The sequence below is a fragment of the Megascapheus bottae genome, chromosome 12, assembly GCF_031878675.1.
Source record: "Megascapheus bottae isolate mThoBot1 chromosome 12, mThoBot2.hap1, whole genome shotgun sequence".
Classification (NCBI taxonomy): domain Eukaryota; kingdom Metazoa; phylum Chordata; class Mammalia; order Rodentia; family Geomyidae; genus Megascapheus; species Megascapheus bottae.
The window spans coordinates 37,841,131-37,857,790 of record NC_143520.1 but is presented as its reverse complement, the minus strand read 5'-3'; the positions used below and the strand labels follow the sequence as shown (position 1 = coordinate 37,857,790).

Below are 16,660 nucleotides of genomic sequence, written 5' to 3'. Positions count from 1 at the left end.
TAGGAACCTTCTTGGTCATCCCTGTTGAGGACAGGATATTCCCTGGCTATAATCTATATTATGAGACTATTTCTGGGTAGGTTTTACTTGAAAATATGGCTTATACCGATTAAACAATATGATCCCCAACTGAGTAATATGTGCAAAGGGCAATTGCATGTGATTTTTATGTAATGCCTAGAGAATCAGCAGGGGAGTCAGCAGAAGACAGGAAGCAAAGAGAGAAGAACAAATTATGTAACTCTTGAGAAAGAGTGAAATAAAGGAGAATATTTTGGTGCAGGAAAGATTCACCACTAGTAAGAGAGTTCTGCATTCTCTCTCTGCTGTCCATGTCAGGTAAGCAAATTCTGCATTTTATCCCATCCCATCTCTCTCTGCAAAATCTTTCTCTGTGCTGAATTTAAAATATGCATATTGAAAATTCTTCTTTTGCTTCCATTCAGTTTGCCAAATCAGCCACTTTCAACTCTCCATATTGCTGGCCTCTCTTCAGGCTAGCTCTACGTGGGAATTACAGCTTCTGGATTAATTATTTAAACCAAAATTTTTCTCATACTAGTTTCTTTTTGTTTGTTTGTTTTTGGTCCTGGGCTTGAACTCAGGATCGGGGCACCATCCCTGAGCTTTTTCTGTTCAAGTATAGTACTCTACCACTAGAGCCACTGCACACTATTTCTGACCTTTTCTGAATATTTTTTTGGAGATTAGAGTCACAAACTTTCTTGCCTGGGCTGGCTTTGAACTGTGTCCCTCAGACCTCAGCCTCCTCATGTTAGTTTCTAATGGAAATTTTTGTGTCTTTCTCTCACCCTTATACCTGTACTCAAATTCCCACATATCTTCTGGGAATGCCTGTGGCCAATATATGTCTATACTTAAACTTTTTTTTGGCTTATCTCATAGGTCCTACTCACAACACACATTAAAATAAAGTATTAATTACATTTTGAGTACTATTTCCAAGTTTTCGGTATCTACTTTGTTACGACTTCTTTTCTTTAAAGAATACCATCTATTTCCCATTTTAAACTCAGCATCTGTTGGCATTCTTCAAGGCTCACTTTCAATAGAAATTCTTGACTATTTTTTGCTCTCTATAATTAAAGATTAAATGGCATTATAATGTTATGTTTGTTAAAATGACCCATCTCTCCTTCTGGATTTCTAGATTGTTAAACTTAAAAACTGTACTTTGTTTACATTTTTCTTTTCTTTTCTCTATTCTCTGCACAGTACTTGGCATAATGCTGTCATGATACAACTAAATAACTAATAAATAAAATACAACTAAATGAAATGATGAGCAACAAGAGTTTTAGAGATATAAAGAAATGTAACTCAAGATTTTTATACTTTAAACAGATACAATTTAGGAGATATCAATAGCATTTATTATTATTGTTTCTGTGTTTATTAAGTTGATTATGATTTCTTCAGAATGAAGCCTGTCATTCTAGGTGACTCCTTTGGTTCAGGTGAATGCATAAAACTAAGGAAAACACAAAGAAAATCACAATTCCTTGAATGTCATTTTAGTATTATTTTTTATAATTGTATATATACTATTACCTATAATTGGACTGTTGATATTTTCAGAAACAAGTCATTTTTTCCACTCTCATTTGATATGCATGTAGCATTATCTTGTAGCAACTGCCATCCACTTGGCATATAGAATATGTTCAATAAAAGTTTGATGAATGAGAAAGCTCAACATTCCAGGAAAAAACAAACAGATTTAAATTCATGTTTAGAAACCTGAGGGGGATGTTTTCATTGGTTTTCAGTGTATCTTACAAGGAATACTATGTGACAAAATTGCATTATCAGGTAGTTAAATCATAAAGGATGAACAATGTTTAACTCAGTTGATTTTTCTAGTGGTAACTACAAGTGGGCTATGGAATACAATACAAAGTGGCCTTTCATGTGTATGTTTGAGGAATAATTTAATTATTTTTATTATTGAATGTGCAATATGACTGCTTGGCTTCTCTATAAACTCTATAAACTATTTTGTTTGTTCTCAAGTAAGTCAGGCCAAACCCAGGATCAGGAGTAGGCATAGATTCTAACTATAGTCAAGAAAGTGTTAACCAAAAAGTTGTCCACTGACAACTTTTTTGTCAGTGGACAACTAACAAAGTGCTTCCCTTTACCCTTACCTACTGCTGCATCCATCTGTGCCATGGCTTAGTGGCTAAGGTCACTTCAGAGATGCTGACTCAGGCCCTCAACATCCATTAGCCTCTAAATCACACAAACAGCCTGCCATTGTAAGGAGAAAAAGAGCAAATGTCACTTTTCTGTGTTGTTAGTTCACTTGTCTGTTTCTCTTCACAAAAACTTTTATGGTCTTTGTGTCCTCTACCTCTCTGTTTCTGTTTCTCTGTCTTCCCCCTGCCAACCCTTAAGTAGATATTAAGGAGTTATTTGCAAGAATTATGCAAACATTGAAAGAATGAAGAATAATATCACAGCCTAAACAATCATTTAGCTTAATATCCTAATTCCACAGGTAAGGACATTAAATTCCTGCATGGAGAACTGACATGCTTAATGTTGCCACAGTAATCATTTTCTTATCACAGCTCATGTTTCCTCATTTCTAGATTAGATTTTTTCCCACTTCCTCCAGTGCAGCTTGGTTTTAGGGACCCATAAAGCCAAGAGAATTATACCTTGGAAAATTGCTTCTTAATTGTCTGCTGGGAAGAAATTTGCATCAGCACAATTAGGTTCAAATCTTATGTTTATAGTTGACAGAACTGAACAAGTTATATTCTCCATTGTTTTATTTTTTTGGTCAGTAAAATACAAATTATCAAATAGAATTTTGACTATATGTTTCATGTAAAATATGAGTAAAATATGTGAAGTGTTCAGCACAGTACCTGGCATGGTCTTAATAAGTATAAACTATCACATATTCTTTCTGAGACCTGAAGAAGCTGATTTAAGCCACTGCAGGTAGCATTGATTCAATCATGTCCTAGTCATCAGACTCATTATGGATAAAATATGTCAGTAACTAAAAGAAAAATATAGCATCATTTTCCAAACATATTATATATTGACTTTATTATTGGAAATGTTATGGGAGATAGAGTCTGCAAAAACTCAGATGATGGATGAGAAGCAATAAGAAAAATTGAATTAGAAGACATTTGAGAAACAGTGTTTTTTCCAAGACCAATTAGATCAGAGGCATAATTTTAGATGTAATGTGATGAGGGCTTAGATGAAAGTTGCTAGCAGATGAAATAGGAGTGGCAAATTTGAGAAATAAGTTAAAGAAAACCCAAGATTTCCTGACAATGTCCTTACATTTTAAGGTAGTGAGGGCAAGACACAGATAAAATGTCAACTTCCAGCATACCATTAATTCTTTGTGCTTTTATCAATAATCATGAACTTTTCATGATTATTGTGCTGCACATGTATCTAGAAGGCAGAACTCCAACCATAGTTCTGTGTTTTACTGTCCAGTTGAAATTTTAAAAAATGGAAAGATACAGCACAGCATTTAAACGAAAGTGAATTAGGTGAGTCAACTTTTGATACCATTTCTGGAAAACCCTATGGCTAGCTAAGTTGCCCTGATAGAAGTTAAGCAACCTGAGTGAGGGTTAACATTCCTATGAAGATTTTAAATGAACAAATAAACTAGTTTTTCTGAAGGGACTGAACAAGTCCTTTGCATTGATATATTGTTCTTAATGATTCCTGCTCATAAGCCATTTACAATGTTGTGCTTTTCAAACCTACAATGTGAAAGGAACATTCACATTGCATTTACTGTACAATTCCTTTCAAAGATATGGCCAGTTACTACTGTGGCAAGGGATTGTGTGCAGGTATTTACAATGTGGAAAATGATGCATCCAGATTAATTGAGGCCTCAGGCTTATGCACACAAATTGTTCCTTTGAATTATCAACTACTTTAATGAGATCCAACATAAATCTCACATGGAGCCAAGGTGCCTATCAAAGCACAGTATTAGCTTTTGAGGGTTGCAAGAGAAGGATGTCATAGCCAAAATAACTTAATAGAGATCTACATTCTCACTTTTGTAGTACTCTGGACTCAGTTTCCTAAGTTATCTCTTCTTGGCTTGCAGATATCATTGTCTCTCCATCCCCACAAGACATTTCCTCTATGTGTGGTGTTCCAGGGGCTCCTTCCATGTTTTCTAATCTCTTCTTCCTATAAAAAAATTCATTGGCCAGACCCCATGGCACATGTCTGTAATCCTAGCTACTCAGAAAAATTGAGATCTAAGGATTGTGGTTTGAAGCCAGCTGGGTAGGGATTTGTGAGACTCTCATTTCTAGTTATCAGCCAAAAATTGAAAAGTAAAACTGTGGCTCAAGTGTTTGAGTTCAGTCCTTAAGCAAGCAAGAAAAAAAAAAGCTCCCAAAATTGGCAACAAAGAAACAAACAAACAAAACCCAAGGGCTTATCTCCCAATGACTTTGCTTCCTCTAAGGAGGACAAAATATTAAATGTTAGACCAATTCTCAATTATGCCACTGACTGATGAGAAAGTACGTAAGGTTTGGTGGGAAATCTGAGAACCAAGACATAGCACTACTGATGTCTATTTAAAGAACTCTTACTTAAAACTTACTGGTTTTAAAGGAGCTGATGCCCAGCCTTACTATTCTTTAGTTTCACTGTCTGTGAGCCTAATACAATTCTAACTCAGGAATTAGGAATTTGTACATGCTGTTACCACTTCCTGATACATCTTTCTCTAGTTTCCTGTTTCTACTTTCTCATCTTCTTTTGTGGTCTTCTCTTATCTATCATCTTTTGAAATAAACTTGGTTGATGTCACTGTCGTAGCTTCCTTGAATGTCTTGACTACATCCATGCCTGTGCTGCTTGTTGGCTATGGAGCACTGTCTGTCACTTTCTGAAGATACTTGCTTATGTCAGTCTTATGCATATGTAAAAGAAAAATTACAATGAAGATCAGGCTGGAAAAAAATGACTGAGCTCACAAAATGAAGAGACCTTAAAAATAGCCTTAACCTTGCTTAAATTGCAAACATAAGCAAAACTTATTTTGGGTCATTTCTGGTAACTGCTTGTTAGACAGGAATAAAATTAAACCTCAGCCAATCATAAGCAGACAGCTCACATGATTATATGACTAAAGACATTCCAAATAAGCTAATTTAGAAAATATTATTTTGCCATTGGAAAACAATGGAATATTTTATTATGCTACCATGTAGGCCTCACAAATATGTGGGCATAGAGATGTGTGGCCAAATAGCAAGGAAAGTCTTGCATTTCTGTTTCACAATGCATGAATTGCCTCTCATTCAAATAAGGTCTACAATGTTATTGTGTCTCGGATTTTTCTTCAGTGTATGTAATATATTTCTGGCAGTTGCATAACTTTCCATCCTGTACCCGGGGCCTAGAACAAAGCAGGAAAAGGCGTGGGTAGGTATATATGGAGTAAATACATGATGTTGTTTTTACTGTACATTAATACTCAGTCTTGAGTGTGTATCTTTAACTAAGTTCCCAACTAGAAACTAGGAAACTATCATTAAAGCAAAGCTGCATGCAGAAGTGATTACCAGATTTCCCCTGTGATGGTAGGAGCATGCTCTTTGCACCCTACCCCAGATCAGGTATTGAATATGCTTTTACTGGCCCTGTGTCTCTAGGAAGTTTCCAGGATCCCTCAAGAAGCCTTTTCCGTATCTTTCCCAATCATCTAGAAAATTATTGCAGAAGAAATTACATTCAGGAAATCATCTTTGCGTGTGTGATTCTAATAATTGTTGATCTTCTCTCACTTAGAGGAAACTACCAAAAAACCCAACAAGATTATTTTAATTCTTTGTATTGTAAAGCATAAAACATGCATAAAAAAACTACATGGCATAACTACACATCCTAAGGATTAAGTAGTGTGCAATTGAAAGCATTAGACATTATGTCTCAAAATTAGAGCCACAGGTATCCTTAAATCTCATTCTCTGGAAGTCTTTTCCTGATTGCAGTTTCTTCTCTCTCCCTGGTGTAATCTCTTGACCTCTGTGGTATTCCTACTCTTCCTCTTTTAAAACCTAAGATGTCAGGGCTTAACGCTCCGTGATAACTTAGTTTTGGACATCTCATATTTTTGGATATCATATAGAGAAATCAGAGAGTGAGTTCTTTTTAATATGTCATTCCTTTTCATCAAAATGGTATATTTTGAAGATTGAAATAAAGGTAACCAGCCTAGAAGATCACAAGGGCACAGTCATGTAGAGAAAAGTTTGACAATGGAACTCAAGAGGTCAATTCTCTCACAGGAGAGAACTGTCTTTGTTCAGGGTCATTTTTTTCATATATTTTTATTGTAATTAATAGAAGGGTTACATTATATTCACCAGATAGAAAGCGCATTACTTCACATACATTGACACCCTTTCTCATGTCTTGGTCCCTTTTCCCTCCTCCCATCCTCGCACCTCATCTTGTTTTCCTCCCTTCCCTATCTGAATTCAAATAACCGGATCAGGATCATTTGTATACAATCAGAAGATTAGAGGTGAGTGGTACTCTGCATGTGGGTGGAGTTTAGATCTGGGTGGAGGGCATCCTGCTGATGCCACTGGGGCTAGAGATATCAGACAATCAAGCCTCAAATGCAAGAGGACATACTAACATAGATCACCTGGAAACATCTGCATTTACAACTTCAGTTGCTCTTTAGTACCCCATGTGTTAATTATAATTAGCATTTACCTAGTCTATTTTCAATGGACATTTCTCTTGTGAGTTATTATGGAACATATTTAATTCATAGTGGTATGTACTCATACCCTTACTTTTTATTAAAGGCATAACCCAAGGAGTGTCTGTGCATATCATGAACTTATTATGTTTTCCTACAATGCTTCCAAGGCAGCTCTGGCAATCTGTGCTCCCAGAAGCAACATGGACTACTCTTTTCCACTTCCTCACTATGATTTCCTTTCTCCCAAGAAAGTTTTGTGAGCAGCAAATTGGCTTTCTTTATGAGAAAACAAAACTAAGAAAAAGAGGAGGCTAGGGAAATGGCAGTCACTTAAGGAAAACAAAAACAGTGTCATTTCACTGAAATGAATCTAAGAAATGAGGCATAATAGCTGTTAGTATTATAGAAAGATAATCGCCCTTGCCCCTTTTTTTCTTCCTGGAGTGTGAGGAGAGCCAGCAATCTGATTACCTTGAATCCCCCAGGGCAGTAATTATTTCATGTAACGGCACGGAGCCTCCCAGAGTGCTGCTATCAAATTCCTCTTAGCACTATACCTAAACATATTAAGTGAGGACTTTGTCAACTATGAGGTCTGTGGGGATTAATCTGCCCTTTCTCAGCACATAACTGACAGCTGAAATGTTTTCAGAATCTATTTTACATTTCTTTTCCTCAAGGGCTCAGGAAGAATTTCTTGTTATAGGAAGACCAAAAAATACAGAAGAGAGCTTCCCCATTAATTGAAAAATGAAACTGAAATCCATAAATTTGTCATCAAAAGAATGGCTAGAGGTTAGGAAAAAAGATTGATATTAAGAACTTGTTACATTTGAATTCTGAGCATTTACATGCTTCCCCAAACAAATGCAAACCCTTCTGTCAGTGTTTCCTTCTCAGTCGTGATGGTTCAGAGATGACCTGCAGGCCAGACATTTAACATGTCCAGCATTTAACATTTAAACTATTTCTATTTATGTCCCACTTAAAATTGCTGTGTGATGTAATATTTACTTTTAATGAAGCAAATTCTTCCACTTTTCTCATCTCTGAGAAAGTTTTCATTTGTACAGATCATTTTTATTGTGAATAACTATGTTTGTGAAAATATTCATAATTCATATCATTTATTGAATATCAACTAGGCACTGAAAACTTTATAGAATGCTTGGCATAAATTATATTAATGTATTCTATCATTCCTAAGAGATGAGTGATAATGCTATGATTTGAATGTGGCTCTTGCACCTCTGAAATTTAATCCTCATTATTCGATGTCATGTGTGAGACCAGGTGGAATTTAGCATTGATGTCTTTTCTCCTTCACTGTGGGTGTACTATTTAAACCAGTTTTCCCAGCTAGTTCATGCCTTCTCTGGTTTTGTTCCTGTGATACCCTGTACACTCACAGAAATTCCACTAGAAGTTTACCTCAAATTTAAGCCTTTGACACATTTGAACAGAACAATGCACCAAACAAGCCACTTTTCTTTTTTCTAAATCATTATACAAAAGAAGTGTCGTATGAATATAAAGTATCTTCATCTGTTGTCACCTCTTTCAATTATCTCATCCTCCTTTGACCCATCTTGTCCTTTACATTTCTTAATTTTGTGATATATGCAATGAAATCCTGACTGCCTGGCTATTTTATTTATAACTTGGCTGGTCTGTGGAATTTTGTAAGTAGCAACAGAAATGGACTAAGCTAAGGTTTGACACTGTGGATTATGCTTATAGTCTTAGCAAAATTTGGAATATTGAAACTGAAGGCCAGACTAAGCATAAAGTTAGCAGCAGATCCTGATCTCAAGGAATATGCATAGTATTCAGCCTTATGATTATAGCTATAAGGAAAGTGTACATATGAGAATTGTGCCATTTTATGTGAAAAAAATAACAAGAGTAAAGAGGATCTAAGGGTATGGCTCAAGTGGTAAAGAATTACTTAGCAAACGTCATGTCCTGAATTTAACCCTTAGTGCTATTTCTCTTTTCAATAAACAGCCACATTAGGCATAATTATTTCCACTGTTTATGTGAAGAAAAGCTATAGAAACTTGGTGTGACTTACACAGTTAGACTAGAAGTGTGCCTGTCTAAATCTTAGGGTTGCATTTCTTCGGCATTCTACTGGCTCCCACAAGGCTATTTTCCTCTCTTGCTCACAGGAAAGACCACTGACATTTGCACAGTAAAATCCCTGTTTGTTTGGAAGTGCTTCAAAAACTGTAATGTGTTTAGCTAGCATTAGGGCTTCTAGCACACTCCTGACTTGCAGAGGCAGGGATGGGGTTGGACCAGTGATAAACCACAGCATGGTTAATAAAAATGATTGCCTAATAGCATGGATGTATGGTCAGTAGGCTTTTCTGTTTCCCCTACAGGCCTTTGTGTCTTCAAAGGCACTAAGCATGTAGCATACATTTGTTCCTTTTGAATGCTTATACACAAAAGAAAAGAAACAGAGTCTTTCTTTCTTGAATGATAGAGAAAGCAAAGTGATGGTTAGATAAGAATTTCTTCAATGATCTATTGCAAGTATTGATCTCAGCATTCACTCAAATTATTTTTAGTGAAAGAATATAGCTTGGGGACAATTGTTGGAGAAGACAGCTACATGAAAAGATACTGTGCCAAAGAAGCATGGCACATGCCATGTTAATATCTTAATTTTCTCTTTTGGTTTCCTTTTCTCTCTTATTCTGAATTTATTATTCCCTCTTCTCTATTAAGTGCTTACAGTTTGCTCAGAATCATTTATGAATTATGTTTCATGCATTAACCTATTTAACAGCTCAATAAAGTCATTATCTATATGTTTGTAGGAGGGGGTGAAGATTTAGGTCAAGGTTTGAGAGACTAATATATTTACTCATGGTTAAACAACTGATAAATGATAGAGCCAAATTTAAATCCACATCTTTATAGCCATGGAGCCTGTACTCTATTGATTGAATCATTCTGGGATCTTCAGAAAACTGAATCATTCTGAAGGGTGGCTACATATATTATGGATTTGCTTCAGCACTACCCTTGCTTGGAATGGGAACCCCTATCAAATTCTGCTTAGTTCCCTTTAAGGCATATATTGATGGACACTTGCTTCTGAATTTCTAGGTCCCCTCTAGGCTTTAAGAAGAGAGTTCTAACCTGAGAGCATTTTTCAGATGTTCAGAAGGAAAAATTGGCAGAGAACCCAGTAGTCTCTCAGGGCCCAAAGAACTCAAAGGCCTGTCTGCCTGCTGAGCAACAATGATATCAAAACGAATCTTCTCCCAGCAAGAAGTAAAGATCCCTTGTCTCTTTTAGTAGAGGTGATAAACGTCTACAGCAAGAGATTAGGTTGTCAGTAAGCAGTGAGCCACATGGACACACATAAGGAGTTCCTACATCTGGGGGCTCTAGGTTTATTTCCTTATTGATGGCTCCACCAGTGAGTTTCTTTCTAAGCTATGTCCCCTTATCTTGAGGAATGCATATGTACACCCCCACACACACGCACACAGACACATGCTTTCCTTTTCTTAACCCAGCTGCCAAAGTCTATGTTTTGAGAAATATCTTATGCTCCATCCTCAGCCTGCAATCATCTGGGAATAGGTGATAGCACTCAAGCCTCACACATTCCCCACCATAAAAAAAGTTCCAACTTTAGTATCTATTCCGGCAGACTGTTTCCCTACAGCATATTGAGTTTCCTCATAATAGTGATAAATTATAAAAAAGGATTTCCACCAGAAAAATGATATTCTATTAATACTAATCAATAAATAGTTTTAACCAAGCAATTTTTTATTGTCCAGATAATGTATAGAGGGCTTACAGTTACATTCCCCAGATATTGGGTGCACTACTTCTCACAAATTGATACCCCTTCTTATGTTTTTGTCCCCACTTCCCTCCCCCCATCCCTCCCAATCATCTTGTTTTCCCCCTTCCCTTTCCTATTTCAAATAAACAAATAAATGTATATACAATATACCAGGTGACAAAGTCAGATACAGCAATTATATGAGATTAACCATAAGGGCAACAAAAGAGAAGAGAAATAACATAGCACATTAAGAACAACAATCACTCAAGATAAAGCCCTTGTTTCTTATTTTGAACTTATTACGCCCTCTCTTCTCTTGCGTACTTTGTTTCCTTAGAATCATTTGTGTATTGAATTGTTTTATGCACTATCCTATTAAACCAATTAATAATATATAGTAAGAATTTAACAATTCTCTCTCTCTCTCTCTATATATATATATGTATATATATATATATATATATATATATATATATATGAAGGAACAGAAAGTAGTGTCTGCAGTGCCCTAGAAGTAGTAGAATCATAAACTAGTCATTTTTTTTGAGGAGTAGGCTTTAACTAGAAAAACATCTAGGAACATACCACAATTAAAGATAGAATAGGACAAGTTTCAGGCACCTTGCTTTTATCTGACAGACTTTTCTAAAGTTTAGGTTACCAGATTAGAAATAATTTATTGCTCTAGTTTATTACAAGAGGAAGCAATTATTAGCAATAGAGCCTTGTAGATCATTTCATATACAAAATACCTCTTCTTGGTTTCTCTAAGAAATTTAAGTGAGGGGGTGGGAGTCCTCTTGGGAAACTGTTGGGAATGTTCACTGTAGGAACTTTTTCAGAGGATTAATACTCTTCCAATTCAGCTGACTGCAAAAACTGCAGCCCTTTCCTACCCCAGCTCAATACAGACTAAGACCTGAATTCTAATCACCAATGTATCAACCTGAAAAAAAAATCCTGTTTGAGTGTTTTATTTATTGTCAGATCCTACTCTTGCCTTCTTATCTAATGTCATTATAATTTAAAAGCCATTTCTTTTTCTTTTTTTTTTTTTGGCTTAGCAGTAGAGTGCTTGCCAAGCATGCACGAAGGCACGGGTTCAATTCCTCCATACCACATACCTAGATAAACTCTGCAAGTGGTGCTCAGATGGTAGAACTCTAGCCTTGAGAAAGCCCAAGGACAGTGCTCAGGCCCTGAGCTCAAGCCCAGGACTGGCAAAAAAAATTTCTAAACCAATTACAAACTACCATGTGACCCTACATTTCTTTACAAGCTGACCAAATGTTCACCGGGCCCTCTGCTGATGTATATGTATCCCTCTGGTCTTACATTCATATGATTGCCCCTCTTCAACTTTGTCAGTTTTTAAAGAAAAAGAGACAGGTTATCTTGAGCACAGATGTTTCAGGGGAGACTCCAACCAATGCTGGTGTCTCACCTATGCCTACAGATTTGTTAGTAACTTTATGGAGTTCCATAATTAATACTGAAGGTTTTTGGTGGGCATTTACTAAAGGTAATAGTAGATCATACATAATATGTGGAATTGGGTCACATGGAATGGAAGGGGGAACCAAACAGGAATGTCTATTCAGTGCCCTAATCTGTTAGAGCAGCTAGGAATAATGGTCTGGTGCCAGTCACATGGGTTACAGCTAGTAATGGAGAGAGGGTATGGTCATGAGGAAAGGTGCTCCTGAATCAAAGCACTGATCTAGTATTTGAGAATAAGGATCCCTAAGTATTCAGACATAATAAACATGATGACTAATTGTAGACACATGTCAAGTGTCCACAAATTTTGAAGCCATTGTACCTGTTTTCTATTAATAACGCTGGGAAGTGGATGAAACTAGAGTGAATTGTGTTGAGTGAGATAAGTCAAGACCAAAGGAACCAAAGGCACATGGTCTCTTTGATATGTGGATATTAAATCCAAACAGTACAAGAGTGAGGACTCAATATTTTGGATACCCAAGGTTATGGACATGGTATTGGAGATACAAACATAACTACATAGACATAAAAACTATGATGGTATATATACCATGTTATATAGATTGATATGTATCTATGACATCAAACCCTCAACTTAATTTTAATTATGATCTAAAATCTATGTCCCAGTGATTGCATATAGAGATCCCCTTCTTGAATACTTGTTTGTTAAACATGACTTTTGAAATATGATGTAAAAATCAGTATAAAATCTTTCAAAAAAATAAAACCACTCCAACTCCACAAATAACGATGCTGAGTAACAAAATACCACAAAATCTCAGAGGCATTCACAATTTTTAAAAAAATCCTGAAAAGTGTGAGGGTTGGTTAAACCTTAAGCCTTAAAATTTAGGCTGCTGGATGTGGTCATGGGTCTGTGGTTTGCTGTGATTCTGAAAGGGTGAGGGGTCATGTGCTGAACTAGGCTGCTTTTACTGCTTAAGTGCCTTTGGTTGGAAGTCATAATGCCAATAGAAGTCAAGGAGTGGGGAAATAGATTGTGGTATTTCAATAAAAGGTTTTGACAGAAGACAATGGTAGTAGAAGTTGAGACTAGATTTGGAGACTAGGAAGCTGGAGGTAGGTGAATTTAGTGGTTTAGGAAAAGATCTCTTTAGTAAGAATTACTTACTAAATCTCTTTCATTTAGGTTCTTTTTAATAGCTCACAGAGGTTTTGTCATTTATTTGAATATAACTTTCCCCAATTCTAAAATGAGAAAGTTACAGTAAGTTAAATCTTACCAACTTAGACTAATACATTTTGTAAGTGTGAGTTTCTTTTGGCTAAAAGAGTTAATTTAAAATTGCTTTATAATGATATCTATGCTGAAATTTTTCACATGCCAATTATTCTAATCTTTAAGTTTTCTGTTTTCATATTAACTGTGTATGCCTAACTCTTAAGACATTTGATTTTACACAGATAATTTTCAGTTCTCTTTTGGCTTATCTTCAGTGAAGCATAAATATAGAAACTGGGGTGATATTAATTAAAGAAAAGTGCCATCAATACCAAGAGTTTGTGTAGAAACCCCATGAAAATATCAGACTATTGAGAATGATCTCAGGTTGACTACAGAAAAATGGAAGAACTGAAGTAAGTCGTCTAACAGAGATAGCATTGTTAGGTCTAGTATGGCAATGGCTTCTTCTCTATTTCCCTGCTCCAAGAGAAGAAAATGCCTAGTGAAATTATGAGTGAATGAACTTTGTGTAAATTACAACAATTGAGAGCAACAGAACCAAGCTCAGGGGTTGTTTCTTACCTGGATATTTTTCTTTACATTTGAATTTAACTCTTAATTTCTTAAAGCATTACTTATAATCACTTTGAGATAAATGTCTCATAGGGTATTTGATTCTCAAATATATAGATGATATACCAAATATAATATTTGCATGTAATCTACATAATCCTTGAATATATTTCATATATTACATAAATAAATATATTTATGCATAAATATGTGTGCATATTATTGCATAATACACATTATATATATTTGAAATATATGACAGTTCTACATATAATATATATCATGTCTAACATGGTTCAAATTCCATGCGGTTATTTTGCTATATTATTTAAAGAATGCTGCCTAGAAAATATTCCATATATAGTGCAGATAATATTTTCCTAATTATTTTCAATTCATAGCTGGTTGAATTTACAGCTATAGAGCTCACAGATGTGGAGTGATTATTTTTGCTATTATTTCTGTAGATTATATGGAATTACTCTGTGTTGTTAGATTTATTCCTTTAAACATTTTATTGTAAAGGTAATGTACAGAAGGGTATATAAGTAATGTAATGAGTACAAATACACACACACACACACACACACACACACACACACACACACACACACACCATGGGCTTGTGAACCACATGTGCTATTCCAGTTACTGCTATTCATACTTTAAAAGCAGAGTGCACAAGCATACACACACACATGCACACACATATTCACTCATACACACAGACAATGGAATTCTATGCTTCCGTCAGAAAGAAAACCATTGCCCCTGTTCCCAAGGAAGTGGAAAGACTTGGGAAAAATTATATTAAGCAAAGCAAGCCAAACTGAAAGATACATCGACTGCTTGGTTTCCTTCATTTGAAATAACTATAATACACAGGATATTCATAACAGAGGATCACAGTAGTTCAATAGTTATGTGTATAATACCATATAAAATGTGCTTATCAAAATGAACTCCAAGAAATGGAATCAGAAGGTTTTTATAATGTACTGTTTTCAGTTCTTTTCTTTATTCTCCCTCTGGGTTATTCTCTGTTATCACTGTTTTTGACTTCTGAACCTTTTGTCTTGTATATAAGTTTATCTGATTTGGAGAATGGATGGGAATCATAGAAATGGTAGGACACAGGGTAAACCAATGCAACAGCGATACTCACTAAAGACTACATTGGAAATGAACTTTATAACTTAATTTACAACTAAACTTGATTGTTAAATTAATCTTCATCCACTATAGCGAAATTGCGTATTTCTCTGGAAAGTTGTTTGTAGATTACCCATGAAAACCTCTTGAACTTTGATCTATTTTATTTATATTCACTGTATTTTTCACTTAACGTTTGTGTTTTCTGAATTAAATATTTTCACACAAAGAACACATGCCAATTACCATTTCAGATGTAAATAAAATGTATCTTCTCAATTATTGTATAATTCCAAATTTGTTAATATTAAATAATATGTCAGAAATAGCTATTTCATTTTGATTGTTAGACATATTGGATTTGAAAGAAGGAAAATTACTTTTGAGAATGTAGGATGTGGAGTGTTAGTGGTAGTTATTAGTGTGACAGGTAGTGAAGGTGGCAAAGTAAAGTGACATGTACCACTATAGGCTTGTGAACCACATGTGCAATTCCAGTTACTGCTATTCATACTTTGCAAGCAAATCTCACATGTAGAGATCCAAAATAACATTTTATACAATACTCACCTTATGTAAATATATGCATTTATGTTGCATTGACATAAATCTTACAGTGCATTAAAGTAGCATTTTGTTAGTATATTAGTATAATAATTTATTATGATTAATAACAACACAATATAACATAATGAATGTTATGTAATATAGTACATATTTATATAAATGTTTATAATATGAAATAAAATGTAGAATAAGATAAACAGTATTACAAACATTGCAGTACATATCAAGTAATATATGTTACATATAAGTTTACAAAGTAAGATTTGTCATTTTGACCTTCTAAAAGTATGCAATTAATTAACATGATATTTATCAGGCTTCACCACTTTCTAAAGCTTCTGGAAACAGCATCTTGGAAACCACTTAGCAGCAACTGTCTCTTTTAATATTTTGTACCCCTTCTCAATTACTAATCTACTTGCTGCATATGTGACTTTTCCTGTTTCCAATATTTCGTGTCTATGGAATATTCCATATCTGTTTTCTTATGTCTAGTTTCTTTCATTTATCATCTGCCAGGTTTCATTTCTCCAGTCATCCATTTTAAAAGACAACTGTGTTGCTGCTACTTTTGCCAGATGTGTACAACACTGTTATGAGTATAAATACAATGAGTATAATATTTTTATCAGCACATATCTATTGCATGAATTGGCTTTATTAGATATGTCCATAAACATATAAAGGTATTCTGATCATATTCTCTCCCTTGGTTACCCATTCTTAATCTCCTTTTCTCACAATTTTAGTGGATTTTATTGTATTTTCATGAAGGAGAGATTTTATTTAAAATCACTTTTGTCTATTCTTATGAGAGCAATAAAGGAATCATAATGTGCTTAGACATTTAGGTTTGAGAACTACTGAAATGTGTCTGAATCATTTCACATCCCAATTTCTCTAGACTCTCCCAACATTTGTTATTCTCCATTCTTTTCTTGATGATAGCCAGAGTAGGTAGGAAGTAGTACAAATAATATATCATAGGTGTTTTGATATGCAGTTTTTTAATGAAAGTAATTTAGAACCTTTCATTTATCTCTTTCTTGATTATTTTCTATGGGGTATTATCTATTCAAATAATTACTGATATTGTTAAAAT

At 34.9% G+C, this 16,660-nt stretch overlaps 1 long non-coding RNA gene across 1 annotated transcript in view; it reads left to right on the top strand.

Moving 5' to 3' along the window:
- Window positions 1–254: 254 nt before the first annotated feature.
- Window positions 255–16,660, top strand: part of LOC150056431 (uncharacterized) — a 76,293-nt gene continuing 59,887 nt past the window's right edge. The window contains exon 1 of the long non-coding RNA XR_016537327.1: window positions 255–339. This is a non-coding gene — a long non-coding RNA (uncharacterized LOC150056431). The remainder of the gene's footprint in view (window positions 340–16,660) is intronic.